The sequence below is a fragment of the Citrus clementina genome, unplaced genomic scaffold, assembly GCF_000493195.1.
Source record: "Citrus clementina cultivar Clemenules unplaced genomic scaffold, Citrus_clementina_v1.0 scaffold_3, whole genome shotgun sequence".
NCBI lineage: Eukaryota > Viridiplantae > Streptophyta > Magnoliopsida > Sapindales > Rutaceae > Citrus > Citrus x clementina.
This window is the reverse complement of record NW_006262339.1, coordinates 38926068-38942704: the sequence shown is the minus strand read 5'-3', so window position 1 is coordinate 38942704 and position 16637 is coordinate 38926068. Positions and strand designations below refer to the sequence as shown.

Below are 16637 nucleotides of genomic sequence, written 5' to 3'. Positions count from 1 at the left end.
GAAGTTGTCTGGGGTTATTTTAATTATAAATTAAATTATTTTTATGTTTTAATTTTATTAAAATAAAAATATTTAAAGTATTTTTAAAATATCGTAGTAGACGTAAGTAAAAAGTACTATAATATTATTTATATAGAAATTGTGAATAAAAAAAAAAGAGCCGGCTAAGTTACGTTTAACGTAACTTACGTCAGGCACAACAACAGTAGCGGGTCCTATCACTGTGCACTATTGTCAAAATTGAAAGGGCGGGCATGCAGTACACCTGCCAACCCAAAAACAGAAGCAAACGTTTTTTATTTTTTGCGCTGTAAATTTTGATTCCAGTTCCAGCGGTAGTTGAAAAAAGAATAATCACTTTTTAGATTCCAGTTCCCTGAACTTTATGCGCTGTAAATTTTGATTCAATTGGATATTGTATTCAGATGCATGCATCGCATTTCAAATCATTAAGGCAGTAATTGCTCTGCTATGGTAAAACGACAAATGAAGCGTTCCAAGTTCACTCCTTGGACTACACGTTTGTGAAATCACGTGTAAGTTTGAATATTAATAATAACAAAAAAATATTAGTGTTGCACGTCTTAAATTTTTTATCTTTATTATTCGTTAATTAGTGAAATAATATAATTATTTTATTTAAATTTTATTAAAAATTATCAATCACTCAATAAGTGACGTACCATTTAAAATAAAATTTGAGGTAAAAAATTTAAAATATTTATTAGTACTCATAAAAAAAATAAAAAAATTAAATCTAATACAACAAATACAATTCAACCAACAAACATAGAGATCTCAAGGTGATATTTTGAACGCTCAAAATAAGTTATAGTAAGAGAATCACATTCAAGCCGAATGTGTGTGACCAGCAGCGCTTAGACACAACCTGTAAAACCATAACATTCAAGCCGAATATTTTGAACAAATTTCAATATTACGAGGAGACTACAATCATTTCGTTGCAGTTATATCAACAATAACGTGGAGCAAACCCTGCTGAACCGAACGGTCCAAATCAGCTAAAAGGGCAACAGTTACAGCAGAGTCAAAATTCGCCGAAAGGTTTTGCACGCAGAGCAAATGAGAAGGCGGCTAACACCTGCAGATACATAAGAAAAGGTGTCATTTTTCCATTATTTTGTAAATATTTATTATGGGTTACTGTTAATTCTGTTGCTGAATTTTTATTTTTTTTTAATTCATGTGTTTGAATGAAATTTGTGGACTTTGATATTGAATAGAGGGAAATTTTGGAGGATTGGCTCAGTAAATTGCCAGATGAATGAAAATTTGGAGGATTGATTCGTTGAGAAACCTTAGCACCATACCTTTTCTGTTGATTAGTCAAGCCTAAACATAGGAATGATAGTTTATACGATCATGACCATTTATTGTTGAATAAACAGATCATAAAAAATGAGTATATCAAATTATTTGACTTTAGCCAAATTTTATTTTAAAATCAAATCACATTTGGTAAATTCAAGTGAATTTGTGGTTATCAAATTTAAGAGGATGGTGATTCAACTTATCCATCTAGATAAGATAATTAAATGCCAAGCATAAAAGAAACAAGCCGTTAGTTCGCTCCCTACAGTGAGTACATTGAATTCACACCACAATCGGGCTCGATCATGATTTATATACATATATTTTTATAAGATGATTAGATATGTAAAGTAATTTCCGTTCCATAATTTTTTCTGTTAGGGATTAGATCACAAGTAATGTTCCTATTGAGCATTAACACAATTTTTTTATAATCTCAATAAAATCAATAATATTCATATCAAGCCCTAACAAAATTCATATATGTGGTATATAAATTAGTGTCAATAACTTATGTTTACTGAAATATTATTTTTTTCATATTAGTGCCAATAACTTATGTTTACTGAAATATTATTTTAGTTTAGCCTATATTAAAAGAAGTTTCTAGTTTCGCCACTGTTTTAAACATGCATGATACATGACTACAATTTACTTTAAGAATTCACTAGATTTTGAAAACCTTTCAGATAAAGTAATAATTGAAGGAAACTATCGAAGATCTTTCTAACAAATAAACAACTGTCATCAATGATAAAACCACAAATCACTTTTTATGTAAATCATTTTATACAGATTCATGTGACATAATAATTTTTCTCCGGATAACACCACTTAACTCAATTCATTTCTCACTACGTAAACGAGGTTCGAACCCTAAATCTATTGCTTTTAACACAAGAGATTTTACCAACTCAAGTAGTTGGCAGCTACATTGGATTAGATAAAACCATTTGTTTCACCACATGATTAATATAATTTTTATTAGTTTGTATATTTTATACCACATCAATTTGTATAAAATAAATGAGATTTAGAGTTTGTAGCTCTAACAATATTCTTTTATATATTTTCCTCCTCGAGTTGTTCTTAAATCAAAATGTACATTATTGAAAATTGGTTTCTTAGAAATATTTGAAAGAAAATTCAACATGTTCTGCTAGATATTCGCACCATCACATATCTAATGGGGAATTGCTATAAACCTCCGTGCCATCGACATATGTAATTTGTCTTTCGAAATTCATTTAAAAAAAATCACCTACGGTCTCAGTACTCCACAGCCGGCCCTACGTGTACTGATTAAGGTAGAAATGTTGAATGCAGTAGAAGTATTATAATATCTTTATTTTCTTCGACCCCTCCCATTACAGACACGTTAACGACACGTTAACCCTTGACTGCTGTAAATGAATAGTGTTGCTTCTAATTCCTGGCCTAATATCTTTATATAGGGTAAAGAAGACATGTATCTCTTTGCAGGGATTTCTCCAAGATTCAGAGAAGAGTAAAAGAAAAAAAAAATTATTCATTGATTATGATGATGATGCCGACTGGATTCAGGTTCAATCCCACCGATGAGGAGCTTATTGAATTTCTTTTTAGGAAACTTTCAGGGCAGGAAATGCAGCTTTATGGCGATTTCATTGTGGAAAGAGGTGTATATGAGCTTGATCCCCAGCATCTTCAATGTCTGTTAAGATCTCTTCTTTCTTCTCTCTCATCTCCATACTACAAAGTTTTGGTTTGTCTCATTTATTTTTGGTCCTTGAGATTCTATCGCTGCTTAGATTCACTTCATTTTATTTAGGGCTTTGCATTTCTTCAATATGCATGTGTTGAGCTCGTTCTTTCATTTTTCTTCTCTCACAGACTCACACCATCATTTGTTTTCCTTTTTTGATCATTCTGTCATGCACGTGCTTCATTTCTTCTTCTTCTTCTTCTTCTTCTTTTGTTTTTTACCCCTCCCAATTGATTAAATGTTACATGCATTATAGCATGACAGAATTTGTTTTAATTTTTTGCACTTTTTTTTAAGGGTAAGGAAGCACTTGCGTTCTTTAGCTTGTACCTTTTCTCAGATCATCGTTTGTTTTCCCTTTTTGATCATTCTGTCATATGCTTCGCTTCATTTTTTTTTTTTGACATTGATTAAATGTCACATGTAGCATAGCATGATAGAATTTGTGTTCATTTTTTGCACTTTCGTTCTCTAGCTTATAGCTTCTGCTCCCTAATTTCTTCTCCAAACTTACTGATTTCCTCTTACAATTTGCACGAGAAATTTTAATTTCCACAATTATGAAATTTGCCCACAGGCCACTATTTTTTTTTTTAAATTGTTACAAATCATGTCCACTTTTTGCTCCCCTCGACGGAACTCTAAGCTCGCAAAAAGGATAACTTGTACAGCATCTTCAATTTTAATCATCGTATATCTTCCAGAGTTATCGAAACCCTCTCTGCACATGTAGAACTTGGGTAAATTAATTTGCCTTTAGTCACTAAGGTTTAGGTTAATTACCGAGTTAGTTTTGCCGTTACTTTAATAATTATTGGATCTAATTTTTAAGGAGCAAAATTATATTTTTGCCTCATATAACTTAAAATTCAAATTAAATATTAAATCATTGAATGAAGTAAAGAATAATTAATTAAATAGATTTTAATGGAATACTAATGGACTATATATATATATATATATATATATATATATAACATAGATGTTTTGCATAAGTTTTGAAACACATGAGTTAATTAATTAACAGCACAATTTTTAGTAGAGATAGCAAAATTCTTTAAGAGCTTGGGGCTCCACAGGGATATGCTCCAAATAGGGTGAAATTAAGATGAGTTTTTGGGGGAATAAGGTGGAGATTTTGGGGAATGGGGGCGTATAATTTTTAAATTTTTGAAGGGATAGGACTTGGTTTTGTACTTCCCACCCTATCTCATTTCATATTTTTAATTTATTTATTTTAATCTAGGCATTTTTCTTTTGATATTGTTTCGATATATGTTGCAGATGATTTTTTTAATTTTTATTTAAAATTTGAATACTATTGCAATATACTAATGAAGGGTTTGTTGGAATTGATTTTACTTTTATACAACTATTCTTATGTAGTATTAGTAACTGCTATAAAAGAAAATAAGTAAATAGCTAATGTAGAGGATAAGAAAAATGTTTCTTGTATAGGGATATATTCTCCATCCTCAATTAAATTTATTGAGAAATGGAGTAGAAAGTAAGGGTTAAAATAGTAAACACGGTGGAGAATAGAAAAGGCTTTTGTCCTAATTAAGATCGAATTCACCACTTCCAAAACTAGGTTCAATTCTTTTGAACGACACATTAATGGTTTATAATTGTAAGATTTTTGTGTTAGGACCTATTTGGACTGATCTCTAAAAACACCTTATTCTTATGTTTCATTTTTAGTAATTTATTAAAACAAAATAATAAAGGAGCTTTATTTTGATATTAATTAATTTCTTGTTTGTTACTTTAAGATATTAATTATAGAGTACTATTATAAAAATAAAAATCACTTAAATAAGAGAGACACGTTGAAATAAGATAATTGATTACTAAAAGAATTGCATAGAGTTGCAGATAGAATCAAGATATGAAAAGAATCGAAGTAAAGATGAAAACAATGAAAACAAATTACAAACGCTAATTCTCTCTGTCTTTATCAAATAAAATGATTGATTGTGAATCACATAATGATTACTTTACCAATCTTACTTTACCTATGAGTTGATATTGTACATGCAGGGGATTACAACGTTGCACTATCCACCAACGAAAGATTTTACTTCTGTTTGAGGGAGAACGATTCGAGAGAAGTTTCAGGTTGAGGATGGTGGAGAGCCACAGGCCGTGTTAAGAAAGTTTATGCTAATTACAATAATCAAACTTTAGTTGGTTTCAAGAGACCTCTTACATTTCACAGATTCAGCAGAGATGAACCTCATGATCCTAGGACAAAGCATAACAAAGCCATCAAGACTAATTGGATTATGCATGAATACGGCCTTGAATCCTACACAACGGTTTGTACCATCATTTCTTTGCACTTTTTTTTTTTAATTCAGTTTAACTTTTTTCATTAGAGTAATACCAAATATCAATAACTAATGTTACAAAATAAATTAGTTAGTGGAGAATATGGAGGTAGTAACATGCAACTAACGCGATCATCATTTAGGTTTTTTTTTTAGGAAAAAAAAAAGATAACCGATCGATTATATGTAATTAACATAACAAAAAGTTACATGAGACTAACAATTTATATGGGATAATCTTTAATTCAAATAAATCTCTCGGTCCTCGAGAAATAAAAAAAGCCAGCTTGACTAAAAGATGAGCCACGGCATTACAATTGTGTGTTTAATAACAAAGAAAGCATTGTTATCAATCAGACCCTTGATCCCTAATATTAGCTATAGCCAACTAATCTCTTTCCAGTTAAACAAGTTTTTCTCAATTAGACTAACGTCCAGTTTGATAATACTATTGTTTTTAAAATAATAGTAGCTAATTGTACTGTGAAAATAATTAAATGTAAAGAGAATCGATTAAACATTTAATATAATTTATTTTTAAAATGTTGTGACTTTTAAAAGCAGTCTATGTATTTAGTAAATCTTATTATTAAACTGCTGTAAAAATATAAATAACTGAATTAAAAATAATATTGAATAAAATGTAAATACACATTTATAAACATATATATAATATTTTTTTATCATATACATACATATATATATATATATATATATATATATATATATATATATATATATATATATATATATATAATTATTGATAACTAAGATAAATAGATAATCATTTTATATTATCAGTTTTAATTTTTATTTTGTTATCTCAATATTATTGGTAATAAGAATAATCTCTTTAAAGTTAATGATTTTATTTTCTAACTAATACGGATAATTTTAAATTTTTATAATATACGTACGGATATATATAGAATTATATTAAATATAAAACTAATTCTTCAAATTAAATTTTGAAAAATTACTCTTTTTTTTTTTTGCTTCATAAAATCTGCTGTAAAATGAAATAATTTTGCCATTAGTGATTTCTAAAAAGATATTTTCAAACTCCAGAAATGTGTTTATAACTTTTTAAATTCACTTTTGAGCCTTTCAAAAACAACCCCAAACCGACGTTAACAACATTTATTAATTCAAGTTCTATAGTTAAGGGAGTCAGACCCAAATCAATTAGTAACTCAGTCTCCTTTAAAGTTACATAAGCTTCTAGAAATGCTACGTCATTTAGTTTGAATGTGTTTGTATATGCGTACTAAGATTTTATTACACACTTTATAGTTTGTATTATATGACGCAACTTTATGCGGGCAAGGGACCAATGGGGGATGGGGCAATGAGGGTAAGATTTTATGATACTTTACATGACATAGAACTTTATGCTTTATGGGGGCAATATGTGATATACATAGTAGTGTTTTCTGACATTTACATGACACACAACTTTATGTGGGGTTGATGGGGCCATTGTGTGCCGTCAGATCTCGTACTGCAGGATATATAAGTCCAACTTTAATGCCTTTAATTTGTAATGGCTCGATATATAAAATGTTTTATATATTTAATATTTAAATTGTAGGATTGGAGGCTTTGTAAGATCAAATATAAGGGAAAACCTAGTGTACAAGAAGAGCTGGAGAATATTATTAGATCAGCTGCTGAAGAACAACAGCAGCAGCAGCAGCTGCTGTAGGATTCACCAATACAGCTACCAAATCTTGAGTCTAATAATTGCAATTATCCCGAAGACAGTTTCTTGGGTTATTATAATTATTATAATAATCATGAACCAAGTTATTATAATTACCCTGGTTTCATTGATTTTTCTGGCGGACAAGTTCAGCAACAACAATATCTCCAACTAGACAACAACAATATTAATGTTTATGGATCTGACAATAATAATGTTGCAGAAAACATGCAAATGGAAGCAATCAATGTCGAGAATGAACAGCTTAATTGATCTGATTAGTGCTTCATTTGATCCTTATGATTATTAGATCATCATTATCAGCTCTAGCTAGCTACCAATCAGCTGCGGTTTCATCGGACCAAATATATGATTTCATCACTTGCAGTATATCTTTGCTGTTGATTTCATCTCCTGCATGCTGTCTTCTAGACCTTTTTCTATATTTTGAGGCAAAAAAGATTGTTTCCTCCTCAAGTGTATTTTTTGTTTTATTTCAATAAATAAAATTTCCCTTATTGTTTCCTCAAATTTTATGTATATCTTTTGTTGCCTTGTAAAGTAGCCCTCGTACGTCCACATTTAATTTAGTTGCTTTGATGATCAAATCACGTTTAGTTCGTGTAGACAGTTTAAGTCATGTTATCCAATCGTTATTGTGTTATACTTAGTTTAGATGTGGTTTATTTGGGAGTTAAAAGTAGTAATTTGTTTGTGTATATATATGTATATTGTGACTAACATGTTCTGGACATAGGATAAGTGTTTTCTAAATTGAGGAGTCTTGATGTGAAGAGTGGTTAGCCCGAAATAACCTTTTTATCTCTGTAAACTCTTTTCATCTATTAAATATTAGAAGGTACATAACATTTATACATCGCCATATAAACTTACCTAAAGCACCGGTCAATTATTTAGCTATGTTCGACTTTAACTTCATGCTTCACCAAAGTATCATTTAAAAAAAAAATTACCCTAAGGGTAATCCCGTCAATCTTCTCCCCACTCATTTAAGAGAAATTTAAATCTTGGTCATTTTATTTTCCACACAAAAAAATTTACTATCATTTTTGGAATTGTCTAAATCATTGAGAAATGCATCATAACAATTTGTTTCCTAAGGATACGTTTGACACATTGTATTGCATGAAAGTGTATTATTTTATTTTATAAAGGATGTATTATATTAGATTGTATTACACTAATATTGTGTTATATTAATATCATACAATGTATGGCACCATACTTACATAATATTATATATAGAAATGTTTATATTCTAATTTGTATAAAAAAAATTATGATTCTTCATATCTTAAGAGTTTAATAATTTTATTTTTATTAAATTTATAAATAAAATTAAAAAATAAAAATCAATTTTCTCACCTATGGTTATCATCAGCCATCAAGAACAGCCACTAGCATTCACATTTCAATATCGTTTGATGTTAGTTTTGGTACCATTTGAATCCTCATCATTGCAGCTACACAATGGTGCATATGCCACTGAAAATAGAGCATCCTGCCACCATAAATATATGATTAAAGTTGCAAGATTCAAAATTTTAACCATAGATCTACAGTGAATGACAACTCTATTGCTAGTGAAACATATATTGTTGTGTAACAATAAAATTTCTAATGGTACCAAAATTGACGTTAATCAATACTAGAATGATAATACTGGCGATAGCTAATATTTCAACTATTCAACTTTACATTTTATTAACTAATTATATATAAATAAAACATGTTTTCATTGATTAAATAAGTTTGTGTTTTAAAGCTAATGCAATACTATATAAACCCAAGTAAGAAATGTGCTTAAATAATGAGGCAAAACTTACATTAAGTCTTTAGTTAATATCGGGGCAGAACAAGCCAACTTTGACTATAGGGCCCAAAGAATTTATGGAAAAAAAGCTCAACGTGTTTCATTATTTTCATTGACAGGATAATCTCATTTTTGTTGAAGTAATCTTGAATCACGTTGTAAAGAGTTTAGATTATCATTTTTTCTTAGTTCAAGTCTTGGAGATTTAGTAAAACACTGCCTTGGTCAAAGGTTAAAGGTTCAATATTAATTGGACTGAATGTAAAAAAAGTTAGATTTTCTTATGCATCTTTTCTCTTAAAGAATGCATATGGAGTCTTTTGTGGCCTAACCATAACCTGAGGAAAAAATATTTTTATATATAAAGGTTATTGGATCACTAACAATGTAATGACAATGAATTATTATTTTAAATAATAAAGAGGCATTCAATTAGTTTTTAATTTCTAGTAAGTGGAGAGGAGATTTTTTTTTTTTAAGTTTCTAAGTTGGCTAGTTATTAACTATTTGTTAATGGCGGAAAATTGGAAACTAGAAATTCATTTTCCAAAATCAAGACAATCATAAAATTGTTATTAACAAAATCGATGTTCAAAATCAAGATTTACCTTCAATTGAGAAGTTCTACTAATTCGTCAGTCGATCAGGCATCATCCATGGACAAACAAGTTGATCTTCTTCGTTTAAGCTTTGGAAAAAAAATTCAATTTAATATTTCTTCATGGTGAAAGGAATTTAGATCTATTGTAAATAAATGTAGGCAATTAAAACCCTAAAATTAACAACTTAATTAATTTTTGAAAATATTGTTCACCATTATTGTTCATCGATAATGTTCTCAGTTACTGTTCATCTGCATTAAAAATATTAATTTTTTTAAAAATACAATAAATTACAAAAATTAAATGACATTGAGATTTTTACGTAATTCAAATTAATCAATCCTACATGCACGAGGCCACGCTTAGATGAAAAGCAATTCACTGAGTTGGGATGTTACAACTTATGGATTTACCAAATGCAAGACTCTCACTTACAGTTTATTACCGTATAGTTTACTCAACCTTAGACTGAATTTACTTCTCTTAAATAATTGCTACCCCTCTTAATCCACAATCCTCAAGGCACTTCGCAAAGTGATCAATAACAATTCCTCAATGTCTAGTGATGTAAGATCCACATAGACTCTCTACAAAGATGAAAAGAATATAAGAAAATAAATCAACATAACATTATGAGCTAAATTCATATTCTTTAGGAAAGAAGCCGAATTTTACTTCTCTACTTTATGCTCTGTGTTACGCACCTTCAATTGTAAAATACCTCACTTTATAGGGTCTGCCTATGTTGCAACAGTTATACCTTACAACAGGGCCGACTTTAGAGTCTGAGGGGCCTTAGGCGAAATTTTCTTATGAGGTCTCTATTGATTTTACAATTTCAATACTCAAAGACATATAAAAAGAATTAAATTTTATTTCATCTTTAATTTTTGAATTTCAATAATAATAAAAAAAGATCAAAAATTTTAAAAATAAACCTAAAAAATAATCAAGAAGATATATTTTTTTATTCCATTAAAACCGTTAAAAACAAAAAGAAAAATAAATAAAAATAATATTTTTTTCAAATAGAATATTTAAAATGATAGAGTACAAAATTTTGAAATGATGAATTGATGTTCAAAAATAAAAATGGACTTTATATTTTAAGAAGTTAATTATTTTACATGAACCAATGAATATAATAATTTTCTTTGTAGAGAAAAGAACAAGAAATTTTTTTCATTTACTAATTCTTGAGATTATAAGGTTTTTAATAGAAATTAAAAGAAATACTAAAAATCAAAGATTCTAACATTGAATAATTAAAAAGGTAAATAATTTTTTGGAAATAATAATAATGAATCAACTAATGGTTAATTAATATTATTAATTATATTTCTTTCAAATTAAGGTTTCCAAAAATAGATTTTTTTTATCAAAAATAACTCTTAATTTCTTAAAATACGTATTAAAAAATTTATTAATTAGAGAATTATGAAGAAAATACTCAAAAAATGAGATCTTCTTAAAATATGAGTCCTTAAGCGACTGCCTTGTCCGCCTATATCTAAAGTCACCCCTGCCTTACAACGCCTTTTGTCTTCATTCAATGTAACCATTGGATTTAAAAGTGGCCAATTGAACGCTTCAAAGATAGCCACGTTTTTGTTAAAGAATACCGGGGAAGTCGGTTAATAAAAGGTAAATCTGGATGTGATAAAATCAGTGACTCACATCTGAAATTGCAAGATGACTGTTGTGTTAAAGTAAATTTGATGAATTTATGAAGCTAAGGTGATAATCGAAAGAAGCCTCTGGCAAAGGCCAAATGGATGAAGGCATCGATTCCCAGAGGCGATAATTACAATCAGATGTAGAAAAAAATTGGGCAGGTCGATGCTTCACACATTTTGTGAAGAGGGCAAGTGCCCTAATTTGGAGGAGTGTTGGTCTGCCGACGAGACAGGCAATTTTTACGGACACAGTTATGATCCTGGATGATACCTATACTCGCTGTTGCAGGTAATTATTTGGATTTATTAAATAGCACCTGTGTTATTAGGAATTTGGAATGTTTGTTAATTAGGTTGGATTGATTGGAAATATAAGGATTTGCAATGTGAAGAAGTCGTTCGCACTTTCACCACCTGACCTTTTGGGAGCCCACGAATGTTGCTAAGGCAATTGCGTGGTGGGGTTTGGATTAGCTGGTGATTACTAGTGTTGATAGAGATGATTAAGCTTATCAATGAAGTTGTCATTTTGCTTGTACGGTGCTGAAGTTGAAAGAATTGAAGTAGACTATGCTTATTGAATAATTGGGTATGAATTCTTAGTATGAAAGTGTCTTTGTTATCTATGGATATTGAAATTAATCTTGACTGCATTGTGTTGATCGTATAGTTTCTGATTATTGCATAAACAATATATATATTTTTTAATCATTTTAGCATGCTGAAATTTGTATGTAGTTATATACTTTTTCATCTTTGAAGAGCTTTTTATTTGAAATTCATTTAGGTATTTAGAATGTATGTACTTGGTGTTCAGCTGAATTCACTCTGTCTTCTGAGTGAGGAGCTTTTATTTATTCACACTAAATTATTTTGTGAAAATTTGGTTTTATAAAAATGGTTCAATAGTGGGAGAGTGGAAGTTTGGACTTGTGTGAACTTCTCTACGCATTCGAATCAGGATGCGTGATTCCAATTCTGTTAGGGGTTGGTAGACGTGTAATAGCAAGAGAATGGTATGGTAATATTATTTATTTTGTAATTCATGTTAGCAATTCAAGTTAATGGCCTTTCTGAACCTACTTTTTTCTTTTGGGGGGTGCGTGTTTATTATACTTGGTATTTAACCCGTAGCCTGTCATTCCCATAAGTTCATCCAACCCAGATCAAATTGAGAAGGCACTTGTAGATGTTCACAATCGGACTATACAGCAGGGAAAACAACTTCAGCTGTTGATAATTATTTTACTTGATGTTAGCGGATCATATGGTCAGTGATAAATTTAATACATGATTAAATTTTTATATCAGCATTGATTTTTTCAACATTATCGGCTTTCTACTTGCAAGGAGAATTAAGTGAGTTTGTGAAATGAAACTTGGGATTGTTTCACAATGCTATTAGCCTAAGCAGGCATCAAGGCTCAATATGCAGTATTTCGAAAATGCGGCTCTTAAAATCAATGCGAAGGTTTAGTTTACCCCCATTTTTTTACCTTTTTATATTCTGGCTAATATGGTGAGAACAAATATAAGGGTTAGTGGGAAAACATGTAGGAGATGATATCTTGTTGCAATTTAATTTAAGACTTGATTTGCTGGAGTTACTGTAATTTTTTTTCAAATAATTAAATTTTGATGTTCAAGAAATTTTTTAGGTTGGGAGTGTCAAATTTCTTGTTAAACTGATAGGTTTGCTTTCTTGGTAATGAAGATTAAGTTTGCTATTTGTAATTTTATCAGGTTAGGGGATGAAACACTGTGCTCATTGATATTGTTCAGCAAAGAATTCCTCTTGTAACTGATAGACCTACAATTATATTTGGTGTAGATGTCACCCATCCATAACCAGGGGAATACTCTAGTCTTTCAATAGTGGCTATATGTACACTCATATTTTATTTCTGTGTCCTGATAATTCACTCTGTTAAAAGATTGAATTGACTGAGATAGGTGGTGGCCTCAATGGATTGGCCAGAAGTAATCATGTACAAAGGACTTGTCTCTGCTCAGGCACACCATGAGGAAATTATCCAAGGTCTCTATAAATCTATTCAAGATCCTCAAGAGGGGTTTAGTTCATGGAGGAATTATCAGGTTAGTAGACATGGAAATACATTTTAGGTACCTAATTAAGAGAAACTTATGCTTCTGTTTGTCTTTTAAATAGGCGATATCAATTTCTTTAGATGGAGGATTATGTTGGTCAATTAAATGTTTTGTGATTCCAGGTAATCTTATTGTCATCAGTTCTCAAAACTTTATTTGATAATTTATTGTTTTGATAAGAAGGGTATTTTAGTAATTTAATCAGCCTACTAACAGTCAATATAACGGGAAACTAACAACGGGGGAACTACTTATAATTATATCAATACATTACATCTGAGTGTTAACACGCGAAACCTCAGGAGATATCCCTAAAAATTACCCATATATTTTTAGATTTCTAACGTAAAACAAGAGTAATAATAAAATTTTAAACTCTCGTAGAAACTGACTTTTATACAAATTAGTACATAACCAACAAATTTCGAATTTTGGACTCACAAAAATATTGAATTCACTGCACAATTAATAGGGCTCGGATAATCCTGCTAGAGATAAGTGCCAATTAAAAAAAAAAGGTTATTATCATTTCACAACTTCAAAAATTGAAAAATATCAAATGACTATAAGAAATATGGTCCCTTATCATTTTCCTACTATGTTTTAAAAAAATATATAATTTTACTACTTTTCTGTTACAAAAATATCATTTTACTACTTTTTTTGTTAGTTGAACAATTAATTGACTAACAAAATATTAATTTTACCCTTCATGATTATAAAAAATACTTGAAAATTATTTACAAAATCAACTCTTCTACATTTATTTGATCATCCAAGTTTTATTTCTAACATTATGATATAAAAATGGAATCATTAATAAGATAAATTTGTAATTCATATATCATAATTCCAGCAAAAAGAATTATGTTGGTATTTTGTATCCATTTTTATAAATGGATTACAAATTGGTCTTATTAATGATTCCATTTTTATATCCTAATGTTGGAAAAGAAACTTGGATGATCGAATAAATGTGGAAGAGTTGGATTTTGTAAATAAGCTTCAAGTATATATTTTTTTAATCATGAAGGGTAACGGAAAAGTAGTAAAATGATATTTTTGTAAAGATATAGTAGGAAAATGATAGGAGACAATATTTCTTATAGTCATTTGATATTTTTCAATTTTTGAAGTTATGAAATGATAATAACCCTAAAAAAAATTATTTTACTGATCCTTTTTCTCCCACGCGCCATTCATTAAACCGCGCTCTTCACTTGTGCTTGGAAACAACGGCAACAAGATTTATACCGAAATTTCATGTGGATGATTTTCTCTCTACTAGGTTATTTTAATCATGTTCATATTAATCCCTAACAAAAATGCATATATGTAACCAAAACAAAAAAAAAAAATTATGTTAGTTTAAAAAAAGAAAAAAGGACATTTGCACCTTTAAGGCCTGGAGAATTGGTTACAAAAGTTCTTAAATTTTGACTAAAGGATACCAAAACATTCTTTTGATCATAATATTCTTTTATTCTATAAATCTAAAAAAAATAATCCCAAAATTTTATAATAAATAAAAATACGGCATTAAAATAAATGTAATAATATATACATTTTTAATAATTAATATTAAAAAATATTTTTATATTTTACAATCTATCAAATCTATTTTATGATATTAAAGTAATTTTTAATAATAAATAGAAACATAAAGTTAAAGTAAATAAATGAAAATTAAAACTATTTTGGATATTATGTAAAAGTTAATTTTAATATTATTAAAAGGGAGATATTTTGTTATTGTAAAATCTATTTAACTCAAAGATTTATTTACCATCTATTTTGAGAAATACAAATATATTGTTAAAATAAATATGATAATTTGAAAATTTAATATTATTTTAAATGTTAAAAATAATTTAATATTACTAGTCTACTAGATGCATTATATTATTTATATTAAATTAGAATTAATTAAAAATCTTCAAAGTCAATTTTCTAATTACTATATTCAGAGAGTATTATGGTTAAAAAAAAGGGTCTTGACGTCTTTTTTTTTTTTTAATTCAGGAGTTTTTACGATCATTTTTCCACATCTTAGGAGTTTAGATGTCTTTTTTGCCTCAAAAAATTAATGCCTATTTAAAAAAATTTTAATTTGATCCATATTAATCAAAATAAGTTCTTACGTTCGCTATTGTTTTAAACATGCATGGGGACGTTGCAATAATTCAAGCAAGAGTTTATTACATTTGAATTACCAAGACATTTCAATTAAGAAAAAAATCGAAGAACTTTCTAATAAATAAATAATTTTTTAATGATAAAATCATAAATGATTCTTTATGTAAATTATTTTGCACATAGCCATGTGACAAAACGATTTGACAGGCACATATGTTAACGTGACAGGTTCGGGGCAGAAATCCTGATGAAATCCTGATCCCCATACCTGAACCCGCCTTCATTTTCGAAAATTCTTATTCTGGGACAGTTCAGAGATATACCCGAAAATCCCCAAATGGGATGGAGATTAAAATGGGGACCCCATCCCCATTTATTTACGCTATTTATTTATTTTAAAAAATGATAATTTTGTCTATACACTAAAGTTAAAATTTTTAAAAACATGACAATTTTATCATTACTTGTGTTGAAAGGTTTCTACGCACAACTTGTTCTTTCTATTAATTTTCTCATTACCTCTATTAATTTTCTCATGAACCGAACACAAAAGTTTGGTAATTTGCAAAGAGTATATAATAAAATGAAATTTGTATATGACTAGATGATATACGTCACAGATTTGCCTGAAACAAAAAGAATTAATCTGAAATTAATTTCAAAACTATAAATAAACCAGTATAAAATCAAACAAAGGTCGTTCGATAGAACTCTCACGAAACGAAACGATATGTTGGCTCTTCATCAATTCATTGTTGGTGGTGTTGTTTTATCTTTAAAGACCGAAAAGCTCGAGCAAGAAAATGAATTGATGAAGAGCAATCACTAAAGAAAATGAAGCAATCACGTTTCAAAGGTCAAATTTAAAACTCACCAACTTTAATTGCATCGAAAACTAATAAACCTTATCGATTCGCTTCCTTGATGTCAAATCAAAATAAATTAATATTAAACACCAAACCAATGGAAGAATAACTAAACCGTGAAAAATCATTTTTTTTTTCTTTTAATTTCAGTAATTGATTAACGCAGTTCTTGACTTTTTTTCCCCCTCTTGCTAGTAGAATCTTTTTATAAAATTAAATTAATTTAAATATATGCTTAATTTTTTTCGGTCCAAATAATGAAAAATATAAAATTAATAATTCTTTAATTATTTAAAATTTATTTGC

The 16637-nt window shown here is 28.9% G+C and overlaps 1 long non-coding RNA gene and 1 pseudogene across 1 annotated transcript; both read left to right on the top strand.

Annotated features, from left to right (window-relative positions):
- Positions 1-2878: 2878 nt before the first annotated feature.
- LOC112099969 lies at positions 2879-7111 on the top strand (annotated as a pseudogene).
- Positions 7112-11229: 4118 nt separating this feature from the next.
- On the top strand, positions 11230-13455 carry LOC112100042. Its single transcript, XR_002906297.1, has 2 exons — positions 11230-11809; positions 13155-13455. It is a non-coding gene; the product is annotated as an uncharacterized LOC112100042 (long non-coding RNA).
- Positions 13456-16637: the final 3182 nt, after the last annotated feature.